The sequence below is a fragment of the Ornithorhynchus anatinus genome, chromosome X3, assembly GCF_004115215.2.
Source record: "Ornithorhynchus anatinus isolate Pmale09 chromosome X3, mOrnAna1.pri.v4, whole genome shotgun sequence".
NCBI lineage: Eukaryota > Metazoa > Chordata > Mammalia > Monotremata > Ornithorhynchidae > Ornithorhynchus > Ornithorhynchus anatinus.
Window position 1 is genome coordinate 24,878,962 of NC_041751.1, and position 22,248 is coordinate 24,901,209.

Consider the following 22,248-nt stretch of genomic DNA (forward strand, 5'->3'; position numbering starts at 1 on the left):
GCAATTCAAGACCATAGTATGAACCAGGAAACAACAACCTTGCTCTTGTTGAACTCTAACTTTTTTGAATCATCTTTACATCACTTCTTAACAATAACATAGCCCTGGAACCCAGGAATGAAAAAAAAAAAAGACTTGACTCACGCTTCACAGCAGTCACAGTGCGCTATGGGTTCTAATTGGTTCTCCACCCATGTTACAGAGGGAACACAAATGAAGTTACTTTGAAAAGTGATCATTTTTTTCCTATCATCATCTCAGCAGGGTAATGAGTATTACCTTGGTTATTTCCATGGTTTGTTTCTTTTTTTTTCCTCTTTTCACAGTTTTAGAGCTCAGTAGCAACATGCAAGTGCACAGTTCCAAATCACTGAAAACAATTGATATTTTAACTCCAACCGATAAAGCAGAGGTGGTTGTACTTTCCAAAGAAAACACTATACAAGTTATATGTCTTAGCGTCGACAATATAAATATGTACATTTCTGACAATAAGGGGGTGATTTTTCTTCTGGCCATTGCATTGCAAGAATTCATCATGGTCAATTGTTTTAAATTGAGAAACTGAGGGATTTAGTGCATTGCCATTTTAATACTTTGTACTACAACTCTACTATTCTTTCAGAATGAATTCTTCTTTTAAATCCATCCATCAGTGGTATTTACTGAGAGTTTACTGTTTGCAGAGCACTGTACTAAGCACTTGGGAGAGTACAATAATAATAGTAATTGTGGTATTTGTTAAGCACTTACTATGTGCCAGGCACTGTACTAAACGCTGGAGTGGATACAAGCAAATTGGGTTGGACACAGTCCCTTGTCCCACATGGGGCTCACAAGGCTTAATCCCCATTTTACGGATGATGGAACTGAGGCACAGAGAAGTGAAGGGACTTGCCTAAGGCCACACAGCAGACAAGTGGTGGAGGTGGGATTAGAACCCATGACCTTCTGACTCCCAGGCCCATGCTCTATCCACAAGACATGGGCCCTTCCCACAAGGAGCTTACAGTCTAATGGGGGAGACGGACAATAAAATAAATTAGACCTAGGGGAAGCAGCGGAGTATAGGATGCATACAGGTTTTCTGGGAGTAGGGGTGGGGTATAAAGTGTTTATGGGTTAACCAAGTTCATGCGTTACATGGAAGGGTCGGTGATTAGGAAGTGAGTCAGGGAAGGCTTCCTGAAGGAGCTATGATTTTAATAGGGCTTTGAACTTGAGGAGAGTGGCTGATGGTCCATGGGGTATGAGAAGGGCAGCAGTTCCAGGCCAGAGGGAGGATGTAAGCAGTCGGTGGTGAGAGAAAAGAGATCAAGGTACAGTAAGTAGCGAAGCAGGAGGGCTGAGTTGTAGTACATCAACGAGGTTAGGTAGGAGGGGGAAAGCTGACTGAGTGCCTTAAAGCCAAGGGTAAGAAGTCAAGCCTTCTCCGCCTAGAAATAAAGATAATATGAGTAGTCACAGGAAACCTAAGGGGGTCCTGGGAATGCAAGATTGATAGTTCCCTCCCATGATAGTTCCCTCCCAACTCTATGATTGTATCATCTACATCCTCCTAGCTTTACTATTATATGAAATGTTAGTAATTATAGTCTTTGCAGGGTGCCTAGTCTAGAATTCCTTTTTGTTATCAGCCAGTAGGGGAGGGGGGACCATAGAGCTAAGGGACTAGCTGCTTCCCCCATCAGCATTCTGCCTCTTTTATGTCCAATCTCGGTTCCTGCTTTTCTTCGTCCCACAAAGCACACATTCCCTATATTTAGGGGAAACAGCATGGCGTAGTGGACAGAGCACGGGCCTGGGAGTCAGAAGGTCATGGGTTCTTATCCTGCTGTGAAGCCTTGGGCAAGTCACTTCACTTCTCTGAGCCTCAGTTACCTCACCTGTAAAATGGGGATTGAGACTGCGAGCCCCATGTGGGACAGGGACTCTGTCCAACCCGATTTGCTTATATCCACCCCAGTGCTAAGTACAGTGCCTGGCACATAGCAAATGCTTAACAAATACCACAATTATTATTTCCTTCTTTTATTAATTTGATATTACTGTTTCACTCAAAGGGAGCCTCTAGAATACTATCTACCAATTAGCCACCACTGAAATTATGGCAATTAACTTCTACAGATTCTGAAGTCATTTGAAGACTATACTACATTTTACGGCTACACAAATGGTCACAATCAAGACGATTATCCAGGGAATAGGTTAATAATAACATTGGTATTTGTTAAGCGCTTACTATGTGCAGAGCACTGTTCTAAGTGCTGGGTTAGATACAGGGTAATTAGGTTGTCCCACGTAGGGCTCACAGTCTTCATCCCCCATTTTACAGATGAGGTGACTGAGGCACCGAGAAGTGAAGTGACATGCCCACAGTCACATAGCTGACAAGTGGCAGAGCCAGGATTCGAACTCATGACCTCTGACTCCCAAGCCCGGGCTCTTTCCACTGAGCCATGCTGCTTCTCATATCATCACAGTTCTAGAAGAGAAAAAGCAGCAACAAAACAAAACCACCCTAGGCTTTTTTTTATGCTTAACCAATCTATGAAAAAAGTTAATAACCTTTCAAATAAAAAAGAACTAATCTTAAATCTCATCCTCCTTAAATGCCACTAAAATCCTGCACTTTGATCTTAGTTATAACATAGGATATGTAAGTAAACACAACTTGGATCTTCCTTGGAAAGTTCCCACCACTGCATCTTTTTTTAAAACTGCAAAACTTCAGTCATGACATCCGTCTTTCCTATTAAAACAGTCTAGTAGAAATCAAAACAAATTTCCATTTGGACTAAACAGAACATTAGATTTCATTTTCATTATGAGACACCAGATACAAATATCAAGAACAATAACAAAACAGCCCAACTACTTTCTCAGCTCTAGTCAACTTAGCATATGATAGAATACTAAAGAAAATACTCTGCACGGAATCCCATCGTATAATTTAACTTTCAATGCCCTCTAAAAGGAATCAAAGAATATTCCGAATTCTCCAAAGTAAGAGACATATGAATTCAGCTAAGTAATCTGAAACCCCAGTAAATTAAAATACAAACCTCTGTGCCGTGCCCAGCATTTTAAAGCCTCTGGGTGGAAGTCTTAACTGGGAGTTGTAACTCAAAGTACAAAGAGATATCCTGAGGAAAGCTGAGACCTTGCTATTTTTTCTCTCACACAATATTGGCTTACAGCTTAGCAACAGCAAGGGTGGAGGAGGAAATTCCTCTGTTCTCACCTTCCAAAAAATGTTCTTTTTTTAAAAGATTGTGTACAATATGTTTGTTATCTATTGTTTGCAGGGGGAAAAAACCTCTCAGATTTTTTCTTCTAATAATGGGTTTGATTGCAACTAGTCAATGTAACTAGAAAAAAAAAGAAGAAAGTGAATAATAGGAAATGATCAAAGGATGTCAAAACCAACCAGTTAGAAGGCTTTAGCTCAGTTCTAGAATGCATAAAACTTACTTAGCCATTTGACCAAGGAAATGGTCCAACCAGCAGTTATTTTACTATTAAAAAAAAAAAAGTCAGCAAAGTAATGCCGCAGAGGTTTCCATTCCAATTTAACACTATTTTAATGTCATCAGAAACGTTTTTTGTCTTTATAGAATAGCACTTTTGTTGCCTCAAGGCATAAGGGTGAAAAACCGTATCAGTAGATGCTTAATAAATGTCAACAGCAGCAGAACAAATGTCTGTCTAGCCCTCTAGACTGTGAGCTCTTTGTGGGCAGGAATGTGTCTATTTTTTGTTATATTGTTCTTTCCCAAGCACTTAGTACAGTGCTTGGCACACAGTAAGTGCTCAATAAATATGATTGTCTCTCTCTGTAGTCGAAAGGTACTTTCCAAGTGCTTAGTACAGTGCTTTGCACACAGTAAGCACTCAATAAATATGATTGAATGAATGAAATGTCAAGTGATGATGGCATTTATTAAGTGCTTACTATGTGCTAAATTTCAGGGTGGGTTATGTGATTGGATACAATGCCTGCCCTACCAGGGGCTTAGAATCTACCTTATCCCCTATTCTGCAGATGTGGAAACTGAGGCCCAGAGTGGTTAAGTGGTCACACAGCCAGCCAGCAACAGAGCTGAGACTAGAATTGGGGTCTTCTGGCTCCCAGTCCAATCAATCAATGGTATTTATTGAGTGCTTACTGTGTGCAGAACACTGTACTAAACTCTCAGGAGAGTACAATTCAATAATAAATAGACATAGTTCCTGCCCACAATGAGCTTACAGCCTGGGGGGCGGGGACACATGACAGATATTAATATAAATTCAGATATGAACATAAGTGTCATGGGGTTGGGAAGGGGGAAGTACAAAGGGAGCCAATCAGTGCGACACAGAAGGGAGTGGAAGAAGAGGAAAGGAGGGCTTAGTCAGGGGAAACCTCTTGGAGGAGATGGGCCTTCAATAAGACTTTGAAGGGAGAGGGAGAGTAATTGTCCGTGGGCATGTCTGCTCCAGTTTATCAAATAGGGTGGGGGGAGGGGAGACGGCTCTTTGGTCTACATCTGGTGGCTACAAAGAGGTAAAAGGTCTGGGCAATTTCCATGATGAATCCTATGTGGAACCCAAGGGCTGTCCTGTGGTCAAGCCCATGGGGAATAAAACTGGGGGATGGTGAGGGGGGGGCTTAAATTAATGCTTAAGTTTAATGGAGAGAAGGAAAAAAAAATCACTGAGTAATTGAACAGGTAGATATAGTAGTGTAATTCATTAATAAGTGAATAATTGTTTACCTAATGAAGATTCTAGAAATTAAAGATAGATGGAACATGGGGGCTCTGATTTATTCATAAAGCAGTTGACTTTTCACGTAGACATAATTAACTTGGCTAGTGGTGACACCTGTTTTCACAGCTTCCCTTGAATATGGCAATGATCCATCTGTTCTATTAGAGAGGCTCTCACTCACACTGTATTTGGAGCTGCTGCCTTTCTGGTTGTCCATTCTGGTGTGGGGAGAAGAGAAGCTCTTCAGGAAAGGAGAAATTTCTTCAAGCTCTCCCTGCTAACCCTGTTGGTGGAGGTTCCCAAACTTCCATTTTCCAGTGGAGTTTACAATGGAAGCAGCATGGACTAGTGGAAATAGCACGGGCCTGGGAGTCAGAAGGTCATGAGTTCTAATCCCAGCTCCGCCACTTGTCTGCTATGTGGCCTTAGGCAAGTCCCTTCACTTCTCTGTAAAATTTGTAAAATGGGGATTAAGATTTTGAGCCCTATGTGGGACAGGGAGTGTGTCCAACCCAATTACCTTGCATCTACCCTAGTGCTTAGAACAGTGCCTGGTACATAGTAAGCACTTAACAAATGCCATGATTATTATTATTACAAAATAAAATCAATTGGATTTATTGAACATATACTGTGTGCGCAAAGCACTGTACTAAATGCGTGGGAGAATAGGTCATATAGCAAATTCAATATATTTCACACAGTTCAAAATACTTCTCATTGCTCAAATTGAAGAATTAGCAATTTCATTGTACCAATGAAACTCACACTGAAAAGTGAAATGAAACACACATCACCTTTTAACATTTCAAACACAAAGGGGCTTGCAGCAAAATTTTTCCCCAACCTGCACTCTTTTCATTGCAAACCCACTCCTATCAGTGCCACTTCCACTGCTGTTTCACTGCTGGCCCACTGCCTACCAGCTCATTCACAAATACAACTTTCCTGACAACCTAACAGAAAAATCACACCATTTTTAGTAGACTATTAGTCTGGGCCTCAGTTACTTAAAATGGGGATTAAGATCGTGAACCCCACGTGGGACAGGGACTGTGTCCAAACTGATTAAATTGTATCTACTCCAGCAACTTAGTTCAGTGCCTGACACATAGTAAGCACTTAACCAATACCACAATTATTTCTCACATCCCTTTCCTTCCCTCTGTAGCTCTCTTGTCCCTTCCCCTGCCCTTCCTCTTACCTGTTGGCTCTACAGCTGTACCTAATAATAATTATGGCATTTAGTAAGAACTTACTATGTGCCAAACACTGTTCTAAGTGCTGGGATAGATAGAAGGTAACCAAATTGGACACAGTCCCTGTCCCACATATGGGACTCACAGTCTCAATCCCCATTTTAAAGATGAGGTAACTGAGGCACAGAGAAATTAAGTGACTTGCCCAAGGTCCCAGAGCAGACAAATTCCTTCATTCAATAGTATCAGAGCTGGGATTAGAACCTTTGACTCCCAAGCCCGTGTTTTAGCCACTAGGCCACTAAGCAGTGGCCAGTAGGCACAATGACACCACATTACACGATTAGCAGTGTGATGTCATATCGGGAGAGGACCCATGAATCAAAGGTTTGGATCTTTGGACACCAACTTCTCAAAGGCATCATTTTGTTTGGCTCTTCTGAACAAAAGTACTATCAATTACTAATTGAAAAGGGTGAAAGGGTTGCACGACATACTTACAGTAGTTTATCCCAACTGGATAAATTCTAAGTTTGTTGATGAGAATGTCCTTCTTTTTTATTCCCGGATACTGTTTGTTATGTGCTTACTAAGTGCTGGGGTAGTTACAAGGTAATCAGGTTGGACACACTCCATGTGCAACATGAGGCTCACAGTCTTAATCCTCATTTTACAGATGAGGTAAATGAGGCACAGAAGTGAAATGATTTGCCCAAGGTCACACAGCAGACAAATGGCAGGCTAGGGATTAGAACCCAAGTCTTTCCGACTCCCAGGCCCGTACTCTATCCACTAGACCACACTCCTCTATTCTGAACCTCAAATCAAAGTCCAGATATAGAATCATTTGTTTTTCCCTTGCCTATAAAAATCTGACACTCATAAAAAGACCTGAAATTAGCCTGACATACTTTTTGTTCTTCATCAAGCACATTGATTACCTTGTGTCCTCCTTGGTGTTTGAAAAATCTATTGTTTATGTAAATACAAGGAAAGCTTCGAAAAAACAGTTGCCAGTTCATCTGTGAATATCTAGGCTCAGCAATAAGCATGCTGTTAAGGCTATCAGGAGGCTATCAGGAAGTTGACAGGGGCTGGAGGTAGAGATGTGGAACTTGAAGGGAAAGGGTGGGAAGGCTTTAGGTGCTCAAGTCCTATTTTCGGCACTGGAATCTAAATCTCCAGGGACAATTATGAGGACTGTTCCCTAGAATTGAAGGGTTTTTTTTTCCTCTCCTTTGAAGATGGATATTACATTTTGCCCTTCCTCCCCAGGAGCAGCAGGAAAACCATTTAATTCAGGGAAGCATTCAACATGTATTTACCAAGAGATGTATAGCTGCAGCGGAAAGGGCACGGCTCTGGGAATCAGGAGACCTGGATCTAGTCTCAATTCTGCCTCCTGGGGCTAAGCCATCAGTAGTGAAGATCCACAACTGAAGAGCTACCTGGCGTAGTCCATGAGGTGGAGGGGTCCAGCAGGATTCCTGAAAAAAAGCTGGATAACGTGGGTGGCATAGACCACACGGTTACCATGGCAACTGCTGGCTGGCATGCTACAGCATGGCAGGCACTGTGGTCACTTTGCCTGTCAATGGGTCCTACATTTAAAAAATAAAAATAAAAAAATCCTCCACCTGCAGTTTGCAATGGGCCGCACCCCTGGGCCTCAGTTACCTCATCTGTAAAACAGGGATTGAGACTGTGAATCCCATGTGGGACAGGGACTTTGTCCAACTTGATTTGCTTGTATCCCACCCCAGTGCTTAGTACAGTGCCTGGCACATAGTAAGCACTTAAATATACATTATTATCATTTTGAGAAGCGCCATCAGGATCCCCTTTGTAAAGTTTATTTGATGTATTTTCTACTTTTTCAAAGCGGGAAAGTCTTTCAAGTATCCTGGCTGGCAAATCTAAAGATTCAATTTCTAATTTTAAGGCACTATGTCCTACATAGAACACATTAGGCTTTTTCTATGTAATAGGTGAAAGGAGGATGAAACCATTGGTGCAATTTACTTTCAAACTGAAGATCTGTCTTTCACTTCCTAGTAACCCATTACAGGGAAGAGTGCTTGTTCTATGTGGATTTGTCAGATACAGAGTGGATATAACAGCCCTGAGAGAAACAAGACTTCCTGAGAAACGGGCTGCTCGTGGAATGAAATACCAGATACAAACCTTCTAGAGAGGCTCTTCCACCTCTGAGTGAAGGTTCATAGGAGTAGGCTTTTCAAACTTTCCCAGAGGCAACAATAAGCTTCTGACGACCTTGTGCTGTTCTTTAAAGAGAAACACTGTTGTCATAATCAGGGTCCCCACTAAGACTGAAACCAAGGCCAACAAAGACTACATAAAGATACAGATTTATCACAGCAATGCGGTAGCTGACAAGCTGAGTGTCGCTCTGGGCAGGGAATGTGTCTTCTGACTTTATCTTGTAATAATAATAATGGTGGTATTTGTTAAGCACTAACTATGTGCCAAGCACTGTTCTACTCTCTCAAGTGCTTAGTATAGTGCTCTGCACATAGTAAGCTCTCAATAAATACCATTTAGTGTTCCTAGACATTTCAGCCCATGTGCAGGCAATGATGCTGAAACAGAGAAAAATCATTGGCCCTAATTGTAGGCTGGATTTTGTTAAATTTTTTCATCATCATTGCATTTAAGGTCACTAGGAATGACCAATTTCCTGGATCTGATGAACAACCTGCTGGTATACCCGCCAAGCTTCACAAGCAGGGAAGGGAGCTATGGGGCCTATTTGCCAGTATAGGTTCTTCCTCAAAATATGGAACACCAAGAAAGGTGAGAAAGTTGACTGTGGAAACTATCAACTTTATTGCTCTCTACTTCTGGAAAGAGCCTAGCCAGAGTGCTCTTCGACTACTGAAAAACATTATAACTGCAAGCTCCTACAAATAGCAATAATAGTAGTGATAGTAATGGTATTTACTGAGTGCAGTGTATTGCATAAATGCTTGATGAAGTACAATAGAAACACGAGATGTTTTCTTGCCTATAATCAATTTACACTCTCACAGGGGAGACGGACATAAAAATATTTATAAATAGTGGAAATCAAATAATTAAAATATGCAGAATATTGTACTGGGCACCTTTACCCAATCTATTAGCACTTCACCAAACTACCTGCTTCCCAGCTATGCCTTTTGAAACATGATATAAAAATGAGATTCTGCCTGGTATCCACATTCAGGAGTCCTCCAGGGCGTGTTCTGAATCATTTATATTGGATGAGGAAAATTATGGTGGTTTTTTTTTTTTTTTTTTTTTAACAAAACCAGGCAACAGAATTGTTTGTTTCTTGGCACTCAGCTATCAAACTACTTATGTTGCCTGTGGTTTCAATACAAACTCATGCCATTTTGATTCATAAAATATTATGAATTTAAACAATTAAATGTTAAAATGTATGCATTAAAAATGTGACTTTAGACTACAGTGGAGTATAGGGAATGTAAACTTGAACGCCTGTTGGATACAGAAGTACAGATAAACAACAAAACATCTACCCACTATCAGTAAACATTATCAAAGCATTGGACACCAGCAGCCCACACCTCTCCAATCCCCAACACTACCAACTGGCTTGCCTTTTCCTCAGGATCAAACAACAGCTCCTCACATGGCTCTCAACCAATTAGCCCCATTTTACAGATCTGCTCTTCTCTGCTCCTTAGTATCCAGCTCCTTCTCTTTACTCCTCTCAAGCTACTCTACCTGCACCTCACCCTCACTACTCCCTCCTTTTCTCATTTACCTATGCTGTTCCCTGGTATGGCACCCCTTCCTTCCACAAATTCAACAAGCCGCGGGCTCCCACATGCCCAGGCCAAGGGTCACTTTTCAGCATCCAGCCCAGTGGCATGCATAATAATAATAATTGTGATAATTGTAAGCGTTTATTGCATGCCAGGTACTGAACTAAGCACTGGGGTAGATATAAGATAATCAGGTTGGACACAGTCCATGTGGGACATGGGGATCACAGTCTTCATTCCCATTTTACTGAGGTAATAGGCACAGTGGTGACTTGCCCGAGGTGACAGAGCAGACAGGTGGCAGTGCCGGGTTTGGAACCCAGTTCCTTCTGATTCCTAGTCCTGTGTTGTATCCACTAGGGCACGATGCTTCTTATCTTGGGGAACCTCTAGACAGAGGTTCTCAAAGACAAAACCAAGAGTCCCATCATGAAGAAGCCATGGTTCTACCCTTTGTTTCTGCCTTTTTGGTTTCTCTTGAGCTATGCTCACTAGAATCAGAAATGGCTACCGAGAATTGGCAGACTATTGCCCAAGCAGTTTCACTGGACATTCTCAGTAGAACTGGCATAGAATCTGGTCTCAAGGTGGTAGCTATTGCTCTGAGTAATTAAATTTCCTGATTGTACCCTGAAAAGGGAAACATCCTGTCTTCTCTCACCAAATTTCTGTTCCAACTCCTGTTTCCCTACCCTACTCCTTCCACCGACTCCCTTATTCTTGCCCAGATACCTTTAATCAGCACTGGTGGGCATTGCTGTGATGGTCTGAATGCCATGTAGCATGGAACATTCACAGGTTTTAACATCCAGGTGAAAGAGACTCACCTCCACTGCACAGATTCCTGGAGCTGGAGAAATTGCTTGGATCTTGTGTTTAGGCCTCCCAAGCCGGAAGCGTTGCAGGCCGCTGCCTGGCATCCATTCCCCAAGTCTGCCACCAACTCTCTGCAGTTAAGCCTCCATTTTCAGTGGTATAAATTACTCTTCTCTGACAGAACCCAGAAGGGTAAACCATTCAATGGTTCCTCTGCCACAATGACCCTCTGGCAAACCATCCCCCATGCTTAAGGGATATTACACCTTGATTTCATGGTCAGATGGCCACAGAACAAAAATTACCACTCATATCTCCTGCTACAAGAATGTAAACAGCACCAGCGTGTGTGTGTGTGTGTGTGTGTGTGTGTGTGTGTGTGTTTTCCAGCAAGAGTGGAATCTCAGCACTTGGATGAGTTTAGGAAATATTTGAGGAATTCTCCCTGGGAAATGGAAGGAAGGGAGGATGGAAGGAAGTAGAAGTGGAAAAGCATCATGGCCTAACGGATAGAGCATAGGCCTGGGAGTCAGAAGGGACTGGGTTCTATCCTGGCTCTGCCACTTGTCAGTTGTGTGAACTTGGACAAGTCACAACTTCTTTGTGGGGATGACGAGTGAGAGCCCCATGTGGGTATGGACTGTGTCCAATTTGATTGTCTTCTATCTACTATGGGCCTGGCACATAGTAAGCACTTAAATACCATAAAAAAAAAAGATTTGGAAAAGGGTTCTAGAATAGAGGACCAATGAATAAGACAAAGGACCTCTGAATAACTTAGAGCTACCAAATTTACAGAGTGGTCAGAAAGGTGATTCACAAAACTGTGAGGGGACAGAATACACTGCCTCACAGAAGAGAGAAGATACTTGGAACCAGTTTGACCAATCCAAACGCAGAATTCAGAGATCCTGGCCATTTCCCAACTTCTATACCTAATCTGGCATAGCTCAACTGGAGGGAAGGCCTGGGAGAAACTTATCTTCTCATATTTTATTCAAATACGTCTGGGCACAAAGAGCTGCCTGATGCACAACATGGGGAACTCAGAAGCAGACTAAGGCTCTGTTGGGCTAGGGATAGAAAAAGCCTGGTAGGTCCTCCCAAGTCAAAGTTCAGCCCCCATTTAACCCTTTGCCTCCCAAACACTGCCAAGCTCCTCAACAGGAAAGGGAGAGTGCATGCACTATCAGGGAAAGTTGAAGGGGCACCCTCTTTCCCCTAAAAGCAGCAGGCCAGGCAAGCTGTCCTTTCTGTCCTGTGCCAAGAATTTTCAAGGTAAGAACAAGATCCATGATTTTTAAAATGCTCTGAGGCCCTCCCTCAAAAGACACTCCATAAACTCAGGGTATGTTTCACAACCTTTCACCATCATCCCCCCTCTTTCATGTTTTCTCTCTTCTAGCCCCTTCACTTTAACTGTACCATCTTTCCAGTTACTGAATTCTGAGTTCCAGTTCATGAAGGATATGCAGCCATTTTACAGCTATTTAAGAGCAGGGACAAATATTGTGCCCAGCATGGCAGTGGCGCGTCCACGATGTGAGGCCAATAATCCGCTGGAAGGCTGAGGAAGAAATAGCTCCAAAAAGAAGAAACGGACAGAGAGAAACATACATTTAGACCCACAGGGAAGAATGGACAAAGCACAGTTGGTACCAAAAGCCAGGAGCAGGAATTGAAAGCAATTTTCCGGTTGCTGCTGGTGATGTCACTGCTTCTCTCAATCTCTCTCCACATCATTTCATCCACAGGACCTATTCCCTCAACCTGAATCCAACTCAAGTCCAACTTTATTGAAATTCCACTGACTACCATTTTGAGTTTCAAAAGCATGAAAGCAAGTTGAAAAGTGGTGTCTCTACAACAAGAGGTCAGGATCCCCTGAGGGTATGGGATGGAGGGGATGAGATGCTGAATTGCAACCTAACACAGAAAGAAGACGACTGGTAGGGCAGTGCTTTGAAAAGCTGTTTGGTGGTGGCAGCAGGATTCCGGGACTTTTGAACAGATAATGCCAATCTATCTCCAGGATCCTTCTTTTTCCCCTTTAAGATCACTTTAGTTTTGGGGGGGCTTTTTCGGATGGGGGGGCTGTGGGAGATGAGGGAAAGGGAAGAGTGATGAGGGGGTAGGTGGTAATGAAAATGTTCAGAGATCACAAAGAGAAATATGAAAACCACTAAATATGGAATAATAATCATCATACTTAAGTGTTTATCCCAACTTGCCCCTTGTCAGCTGTGTGACTGTGGGCAAGTCACTTCACTTCTCTGGGCCCCAGTTCCCTCATCTGTAAAATGGGGATGAAGACTGGGAGCCTCACGTGGGACAACCTCATTCCCCTGTATCTACCCCAGCGCTTAGAACAGTGCTCTGCACATAGTAAGCGCTTAACAAATGCCAACATTATGTTCAGAGCACTGTTCTAAGTGCTGGGGTAGATCATCAGGTTGGACACAGTCCCTGTCCCCCCATGGGGCTCACACTCTTAATCCCCATTTTACAGATGAGGTAGCTGAGGCCCAGAGAAGTTGACTTGCCCAAGGTCACACAGCAGACACATGATTTGATGTGTATAGATCTATAATTCTAATATTATATCTATATTGATATATTATAATTCTATTTATTTATATTGATGCCTGTTTACTTGTTTTGATGTCTGTCTCCCCCCTTTTAGACTGTAAGCCCGTTGTGGGCAGGGATTGTCTCTATTTTTGAATTTTACTTTCCAAGTACTTAGTACAGTGCTCTGCACACAGTAAGCACTCAATAAATACTACTGAATGAATGGTGGAGCCAGATTAGGAACCAGGTCCTTCTGACTCCCAAGCCCATGCTCTATCTACTACTCATCTACTCTCTATCTACTACTCATCTACTATATCTACTGCTCATCCTTTGTATATGAACAACTGAGAATTTTGTGCCTTCCCCCCCCCCAAGAAAACTTCCCCACACCCCCTCTATCCAGTAGCCAGGTAACCTCTTCCTTGTCTCTCCCCTCCCTTCCCCAGTGTTCATTCTTTCCTCTGAGGCACAGTCAGTAGGATGTCTGAGGGACACTTTTGTCTCTAGGATTAAATGAAGTGTAATTTTGCAGAGTTCCTAGAGAAGGATGCAATTTTTCTTCGTCCCATCTCTGGCTCCTCTTCTTAACTCTTCCCTCTCTTCCCACTGTTGTTATTAGGGTATTTGTTAAGCATATACTATTTGTCAAGTACCATTCTAAAAAAGTGCTGAAGGTAGATATATATGAATCAGGCTGGACACAGTCCCTGTCCCACATGGGGCTCAGAGTCTAAGTAAGATAGAAGAGATATTAAATTCCCATTTTACAAATAAGGAAACTGAGGCCCAGAGAAGTTAAGTGTCTTGCTCAAGGTCACCCAGCAGACAAATAGCAGAACCGATATTAGAACCCAAGTCCTCTGACCCCCAGGCCCATGCTCTTTCCAACAGGCCAACCTGTCTCTTTTCATTCAGCTTCCCTCCTTTTTTTCAGGGACTCAACAGAGGAGAATGTTTGCTCCTAACCTGACTTGACAGAGATGGGAATGGAGATCCCAGTCCCTGCTGGGGAATTCTTAAGGCTTCTCTAAATTCCAATCTGGACCTCAGAGTTGCCTTGTACCAAATGGCTAAGTATCTACATGGCTACACTATGGCATTTTAAAGATCCATGGCCAGTATCCATAATGCAAAGAAACTGGCATCCTTTAGGCTTGTCACCATATAGCATCCATCATCCTTTTTGATGCCTGGCTATTGTTTTTAAAATTAAACATCTGATGAAAAGAATATTTTCAAACAATATACACACTGTGATTTTATAAAGCCATGCCCACCCACTCCCCTCTTTTGCCTCAATGCTACATTTAACTGATTCAACTTGTCCTGAAAGGAAAAAAAAGTCCAGCCACTGAATTTATTTTCTAAGTGTATAATCTACATTCCTAATATAGTCCATCCCTTTTCTAACAGTACTTGAACTTTGCAAAACAGCATTCCATTTAGAAGAAAATGACCTCATGACATCATTTGCCAAGACAGAGGGAACTAATGTGGAATAGTAATTTGCCATACCATGGCAGTCTTAAGATAACACAGAACTCACAAATTCTTGGTTTTAATTCACTTTGTAAGAGCATAAACCAGGGATAGCCAAACTGGCTCATAAGCCACATATGACTCTTCATTTGCTGTGTGGTTGGTATGAAAAGCTAGGTAACGTGCAGAGAAGCAGCGTGGCTTAGTGGAAAAGAACATGGGCTTGGAAGTCAGAGGTCATGGGTTCTAATCCCAGCTCCGCCACTTGTCAGCTGTGTGACTTTGGGCAAGTCACTTCACTTCTCTGTGCCTCAGTTCCCTCATCTGCCACTCCACCTCCCTACACATCACGGTTCTCAGGGCCCTTGGCTTCCCCCTCTGGCAGAGTACCCTATTGCTTCCCTGGGACCCAACCTTAGTTCTCCTTCATGTCCCAATGGAACCCCCATCCCGACCCGTCCTGTCCCTCCCCAGCGGGACAGAGCACAGTAGCCAACCTCAGGGAGGCTGTGGCAGCTGCCGCCATGGCCGTGGTTGTGCCTGAAATCGGCTCCTCTAGCCACAGTCCTCTGTTTTTGTCTTTATGTTAGTCTTGGTGCTTTTGTTTCATCTCTCCCTACGTGACTGTCACCAATCCCTCTGTCCACTTTTTTTATTATTAGATTGTTAAGGGACAGGGATGGGGTCTAATTCTCACTTGTAGTCTTTCCCAGGACTTTGTACAGTGCTCTGCACACAGAAAACCCTTAATAAATACTGTGACTACTAGATGATTGGGGTGACAGATCCCACAACTTTTTGGGCTGGACTCAAGTTTTTCTCCTCCCAGGTCTCTGACAAAATCTGAGTTCCCAATCCAGGTAGAATACGCCCAAAATGATGGCTTTCAGTCTTGCTGGCCTTTGAAAACTTGCCCCTCTCCACCATTAAGTCCTGATTCCCTGTAAAATCTCTGTCCCCTTTCCCATTCCCCACTGTCACAATGAAAGACTTGCACCTATGCCAAGCTCTCTAATCTAGCACCAGGTTCAATTACAAATTGGGACCAGTAATAGGCATGTGCCCACATCCTTTCCCCTGCGTGGAGAAACAAAAAGAGAATGTGCCTGCTACCAGTGCTAAATTATCATTGCACACAATGTCAGAAGCCGGGATGTGGGGCTCTGGATTTGCAACAGGGGCCAAGAATCTCTGTGGGGATCTCTGACCTTGCATAGGTAAAGGACAGGAGACAGGATAATGATGAGAGAGGTGCACACATATTCATAACACACATTTCTGGGTGGGGGCAGAGGGGAAGAGTTTGTTGTTGATTCTCTTTTTTTTTTTGACCTAAATGGCAAGGATCCTATCAGGATTATTGTAAAAAAAAAATGTACTTTCTATATAATTCCAGTCTGAAGAAACTCCATTGAAATGTGAAGCCCTGGAGTCAAACAAACCATGAGCAAAGCTCCCTCCAGCCAAACAATACCAGCAGGAAAATTTTTCATTTGCCCCTCCCCCACTTGAATGAAGTGTTAAGTTCAAGACTCAGCTGGTCATTGTAATAGAAACACCCAGCTGCAGTCAATTCCCAGGTTATAAAGGATGCAAATGTGGTACATGGTCCATTGTATGCAGGTTCCCTTTCCCCCTCCTAAAGCTTTCCAGCTCAGCAGGGGTTCTTTGTTGCTCTGTTCTCCAAAGCAGTAATTTCCTGGTACACTTGAAAAACAAAAACAAAAAAACAAATGCTAAAATCCTCTCTATTCTTGCCATCCCCGCATCGTTCTTTTAAGTAAGCCGACACACTTTTTTACAGAAAACATGACAGCCTTAGGTTCAGTGCCTTAAGAGAGTGGGGACTAGAAGTATGGGGTTAAAGTTCTGGGGTGTATAAAAATATAACTGAGGGTTGCAAGCTGAGTGTGTACTGAGAGCCTACAGCCTATGGAAGTTGAACATTTAAAAGCTAACAAGAGCAGCTAGAAACCACTGCAAAGCAGGCCGAACGGTTTGGCCAAGCTTAAGAAAACATATAGAAGCAGCAGCACGGAACGAAAGAGTAAATCTGAAATAAATATAATAATAATAATAATGTTGGTATTTGTTAAGCGCTTACTATGTGCAGAGCACTGTTCTAAGCGCTGGGGTAAACACAGGGGAATCAGGTTGTCCCACGTGGGGCTCACAGTCTTAATCCCCATTTTACAGATGAGGGAACTGAGGCACAGAGAAGTTAAGTGACTTGCCCAGAGTCACACAGCTAAGTGGCAGAGCTGGGTTTTGAACTCATGAGCCCTGACTCCAAAGCCCGTGCTCTTTCCACTGCGCCACGCTGCTCCTCTATGACTTGCTTTTCTAGGCCACTGAAGCACTTCTACCTCTATTATACTCATTTCTATTTAGCCTGCATGAATGGCTTCCTCACTTTTGTTCAGCATCACAAGATGTAAAAAGCTCAAAAATAGTCAAACTGCAACAACGTTCTTTGACTAAAAACAATAATAATAATAATAATAATGTTGGTATTTGTTAAGCGCTTACTATGTGCCAAGCACTGTTCTAAGCGCTGGGGTAGACACAGGGGAATCAGGTTGTCCCACGTGGGGCTCACAGTCTTCATCCCCATTTTGCAGATGAGGTAACTGAGGCACCGAGAAGTTAAGTGACTTGCCCAAAGTCACACAGCTGACAAGTGCCGAGCCGGGATTCGAACCCATGGACCTCTGACTCCAAAGCCCTTGCTCTTTCCACTGAGCCACGCTGCTTCTCAAAAACAATATGTACAATTGGCAAATCGCTAGTGTTAGAATCACACAGTAAACAGCCTGCCATTATAGATAGCAAGAACAAACAAATTTCACTTTCAAAATATTGGCACTAGCAAGACTGAACAGAATTTTTCTTGAAAATGTTGAATTCTGCTCAGTCCAATCAAGACTCAGTTACCTGCAAGGTACTGACATCAGAAAGCCAAAATTGCTGTGAAAGTGGCAAAAAAATAGGTACTACAGAATTCCCAATGTAAAGAAAGATATGGCATATTATTTTTTGGCAAAGCTAGCAGCAAATGCAATATCTGAATGATGAGTTAACCCACTGCTTTACATTGTAAATTGCAGCATCGGATTCCTGGGGTGAAATTTTAGGAAGACACAGGGAACCTGAAATCTGATTTCTCAAGGATAAATGGCAGAACCTCCTGGAATCTACATCAGGATCTAGTCTAACCTCAATATTTGTATGGCATTTCCACCGAAGCTAGATTAAGAATGAAAAGAGACCTCATCATATCCTTCAGAGCAAATTCTGAAGCTTCTAAATAATGTTCTTGTTTGGGCCACCAAGGGCTTCAAAAAATTCAGTGAAGCATATGAACAGCATTAATGTATCGGGAGGCTTTATAAACTGATGCTTCTTTAGTTTTGGATCTATTGGAAACAATCAGTTGAGCTCTAGGCCAAGAGGTTGGGGGCGAGGGGAGAAAGAGTTGGAATTGAGAAAAAGAGCCACAGCCATTTAGGAACCTGCATGTGACAAATGTGATAAATGTGACAAGTGTCTAAAAAAAGCTGAGCTCCATTAGTTGATAACAACAATATTTGTGGTAACTGTTAAACACCTACTTGTCAAATACAGTACTAAGCCCTAGGGTTCCTCCTTGACCTCCCAGCTGCCTTTGACGCTGTAGACCACCCCCTTCTCTTCAACACTGGTATCCAACCTTAGCTTTACTGATTCAATCCTCTTCTGGTTCTCTTCTTAGCTCTCTGGCCTTGGATGATGTTCATTCTCAGTCTCCTTCGTGGGTTCCTCCACCCCCTCCCATCCCCTAACTAGGGGTTCCTCAAGAGTCAGTTCTTGGTCCCCTTCTATTCTCCATCTACACTCACTACCTTGGTGAACTCATTCGCTCTCTCTATGAGGATGACACCCAAATCTATATCTCCTCCCCTGTTCTCTCTCCCTCCCTCCAGGATTGCATCTCCTCCTGCATTCAGGACATCCCTATGTGGATGTCTTCCTGTCACCTAAAACTCAACATGTTCAAGACAGAGCTCCTTATCTTCCCTCCCAAACCCTGTCCTCTCCCTGACTTTCCCAACACTGTGGATGGCACGACCATCTTTCCCATCTCACAAGCCTGCAACCTTGGTATCATCCTTGATTCCACTCTCTCATTCACCCCACATATCCAATCCGTCACCAAAGCCTGCCACATCACCAAGATCCGCCCTTTCCTCTCCATCTAAGCCGCTACCATGCAGTGTGGCTCAGTGGAAAGAGCCCGGGCTTGGGAGTCAGAGGTCATGGGTTCGAATCCCAGCTCTGCAACTTGTCAGCTGTGTGACTATGGGCAAGTCACTTAACTTCTCGGTGCCTCAGTTACCTCATCTGTAAAATGGGGATTAACTGTGAGCCTCACGTGGGACAACCTGATTACCCTGTATCTACCTCAGCGCTTAGAACAGTGCTCTGCACATAGTAAGCACTTAACAAATACCAACATTACTATTATTAGTACAATCATTCATCCCCTATCCCAACTGGATTACTGCATCAGCTTTCTTTCTGACCTCCCAACCTCTTGTTTCTCCCCACTTCAGGCCATACTTCACTCTGCTGCCCAAATTATCTTTCTACAGAAACATTCTGGGCAAGTCACCCCACTCCTCAAAAATCTCCAGTGGTTTCCTATCAACCTCCGTATCAAGCAAAAACTCCTCACTATTGGCTTCAGAGCTCTCCATCACCTTGCCCCCTCTTACCTCACCTCCCTTCTCTCCTTCCACATCCCAGCCTGTACCCTCCACTCCCCTGATGCAAACCTTCTCTCTGTGCCTCGTTCTTGCCTGTCCCGCCGTCAACCCCTGGCCCATGTCCTACCTCTGTCCTGGAATGCCCTCACTCCTCAAATCTGCCAATCACACTTCCCCCTTCAAAGCCCTACTGGGATCACCTCCTCCAAGAGGCCTTCCCAGACTAAGCCCTCCTTTTCTTCAGGTCCCCCTCCCCTGTCACCCCAACTCTCTCCCTTTGCTCTCCCCGCCCCACGGCACTGGTATATGTGTACATATCTATAATTCTATTTATATAGATAGGGGTTTACTTGTTTTGATGTGTATAAATCTATTTATTTATATTGATGCCTATTTACTTGTTTTGATGGCTGTCTCCCCCCATGTAGACTGTAAGCCCGGTGAGGGCAGGGATTGTCTCTACTGCTGAATTGTACTTTCCAAGCACTTAGTACAGTGCTCTGCACATAGTAAGCACTCAATAAATATGACAATGAATGACAGTCCCTGTTCCACGTGGGGCTCACAGACTAAGAAGGAGGGAGAACAGGTCTTAAAAAAAAAAAGGAGAGAGAAGCAGAATATTGCTCCTCATTTCCTGGAATTTCCAAGGCTGTTGAGTCACTAGAAGCCATTTGGGAAAATGAAATAAATTCTGCCTACTTACAAGAACCCTCCGCACAAAACTCATAGTCCCAACTGATACATGCCTGAGGAATGAGATAATGGGTGCCCCCTCTCAAAATGTTGGGTACCACAACTGGTCTCACCTCGCTAGGTGAATCATCATAATCACAAATGAATTTGATTTGTTTGGAGAGCAATCTAGTAACATTACCACTGTACAACTACTGGAGCTTGATAAGTGATTCAGTGATTTATCACAAACTTCATATTTCTTTTTCATTCTAACTGATGATTGTGTAACTGCAACCCAAATAGTTGCAAGATGTATGTAACTCTAAAAGCCCCCACTCATAAATGAAAATGCCCTTAAGGAAATGGCAAATAGTCATAATGGGGGACATTGAGCTAATGAGTCACAAATGTTTTATAAAGGCTGTGGTTTTCACAATGCCACATATTTTGAAAACAAAAAAAATCACTGGTAGGGACAAGTCCTTTCAAAGTATTTTTACATTTAAAAAATTGTTTATACATTTTAGAAAACCACAGTTTAATTTATAAAAGTTTAACTAAAATTCTGGAAGCCGTTACAAAAAATGGGAACAGTTAAAAAAATGCAACAAAAATGAAGTAGAAGCAAACGGATTTATAATTAGAATGGTTACAGCTGAGCCTCTCTATATTTTATGCAGTCCTGGGACCAATGTTAATACCTGTGCATTTGAAATGATAGTCTGCCAGTCCATTTAACAAGTGAAATGCTTCTCAGCAGAAGTCATTATAAGACTGACAATGAATTCTCAGGCACATCGTATTTAAAACACCATGCGTATGAAGCACCTTTTCAAATTTAAATAAATTGTGAGAATAGAAAACAAAAGCTAACATAACTTACTATTTCAGGGCTTTAAACCACAGAGAGAAGGTATGATATTCTGCCTCTTTCAAAACAAGAAAAATCCTTTGTACCAAAAAAACAAAAAAAAACCCACAATCCAAAGCCCTGGTACACAATACGCACTTCACCAGAACTGGAGGTGTGTGATCTGAATGGATGCTGTACAAGTAAAATACACACACACACACAAAAACCAAGCAGTATAGGCTTCAGTAACCAACTCCCAATTTATTACTGTATCTCTGGGGGAAAAAAAGCTGACAGTGCAGGGAGCATCAGCTGTGCAATGCGCCAGTGCAAACTGGTGTAATGTAATGTTTAAGATTCTCCCAGAGTGGGGGTTTCAGTAACTAAACCTGAGTTCCTACTCCTAGCTTGCATTTCCCTTCTCCCTAAACTAAGCATTTGGTTTTGCCAATTCAGGCACTGGCCTGTTTTTTTCTCACTTTGAGTCTTGTAACCGCAATAAAAATCAATTCCCCTAATACCCTCCCGAGCTCTCAGCCTCCCTTCATTCGGCAGTTTCCCATCGATCGTCTCTTCATTTAACTTTCAATTCTCCCTAAACCCCACCTCGGCATTCCCTCTCTTTTCCCAATCTCTTTCCTGGCCTTCTCCGGCTCTGCTCCTCTCTCTCTCCACCCAATTCCTCTCTCAGTATCATTTCCTTTCTTACCTTCATAGTCATGCAGGGCCTATCCTCACCCCCTCCCTCCCCCCCGACTGCTGATTTGCTCCAAGTCACATCATGAGCAGATCTGCCCTTCTGCACCCCCAAGGCAAGGCACCACTCAGCTGCAGCTTTGGGGGATCAGGACCGATCATGCACAGGAGCAACTTTCCTGCAGCCCCACGTTCTCTGGATCTGATACCCCTGCCTCGCTCGCTTTCGGGGCGCCTTACCAAAACGAGCACGTTAAGCTGAAGTCCCTCTTCCCTTCCCATTCGGTCTCCCATCCCAGGATTTCCTCTGGCCCTGTTCCCACAGACCCGCAATTGAAACCCCCCCAACAAACTCCCATTCCCCCCTCAATTCCCTTACTCCATAATTCTCCACCCAAGGTCTATGAAATCCCAACTACTAACAGCCTGGTGCCTTCAACTACTGCACCGTTCTTAATAAGTCCCCCACTTCTCCCTCTCCCCGCTTCCTGACCATACTTCATGTCTATCCTTTAGGGTTTGGGGTTTTTTTTCCCCAAATGGGCTGATTCCAACGAACAATCTGTGGACTAACTTTCAAGTCGAACTATGCAGAAGATTAAATTGTCTATAAATAACACTTGGGAGCAGGAAAACTCGAAATCAGGCTAACTCCTTCCTAG

At 43.1% G+C, this 22,248-nt stretch overlaps 1 protein-coding gene across 2 annotated transcripts in view; it reads right to left on the reverse strand.

Annotated features, from left to right (window-relative positions):
- PALM2AKAP2 (PALM2-AKAP2 fusion) overlaps positions 1–22,248 on the reverse strand; it is a gene marked incomplete at its 5' end in the record, with an annotated part of 366,273 nt that overhangs the window by 96,677 nt on the left and 247,348 nt on the right. The window lies entirely within an intron of this gene.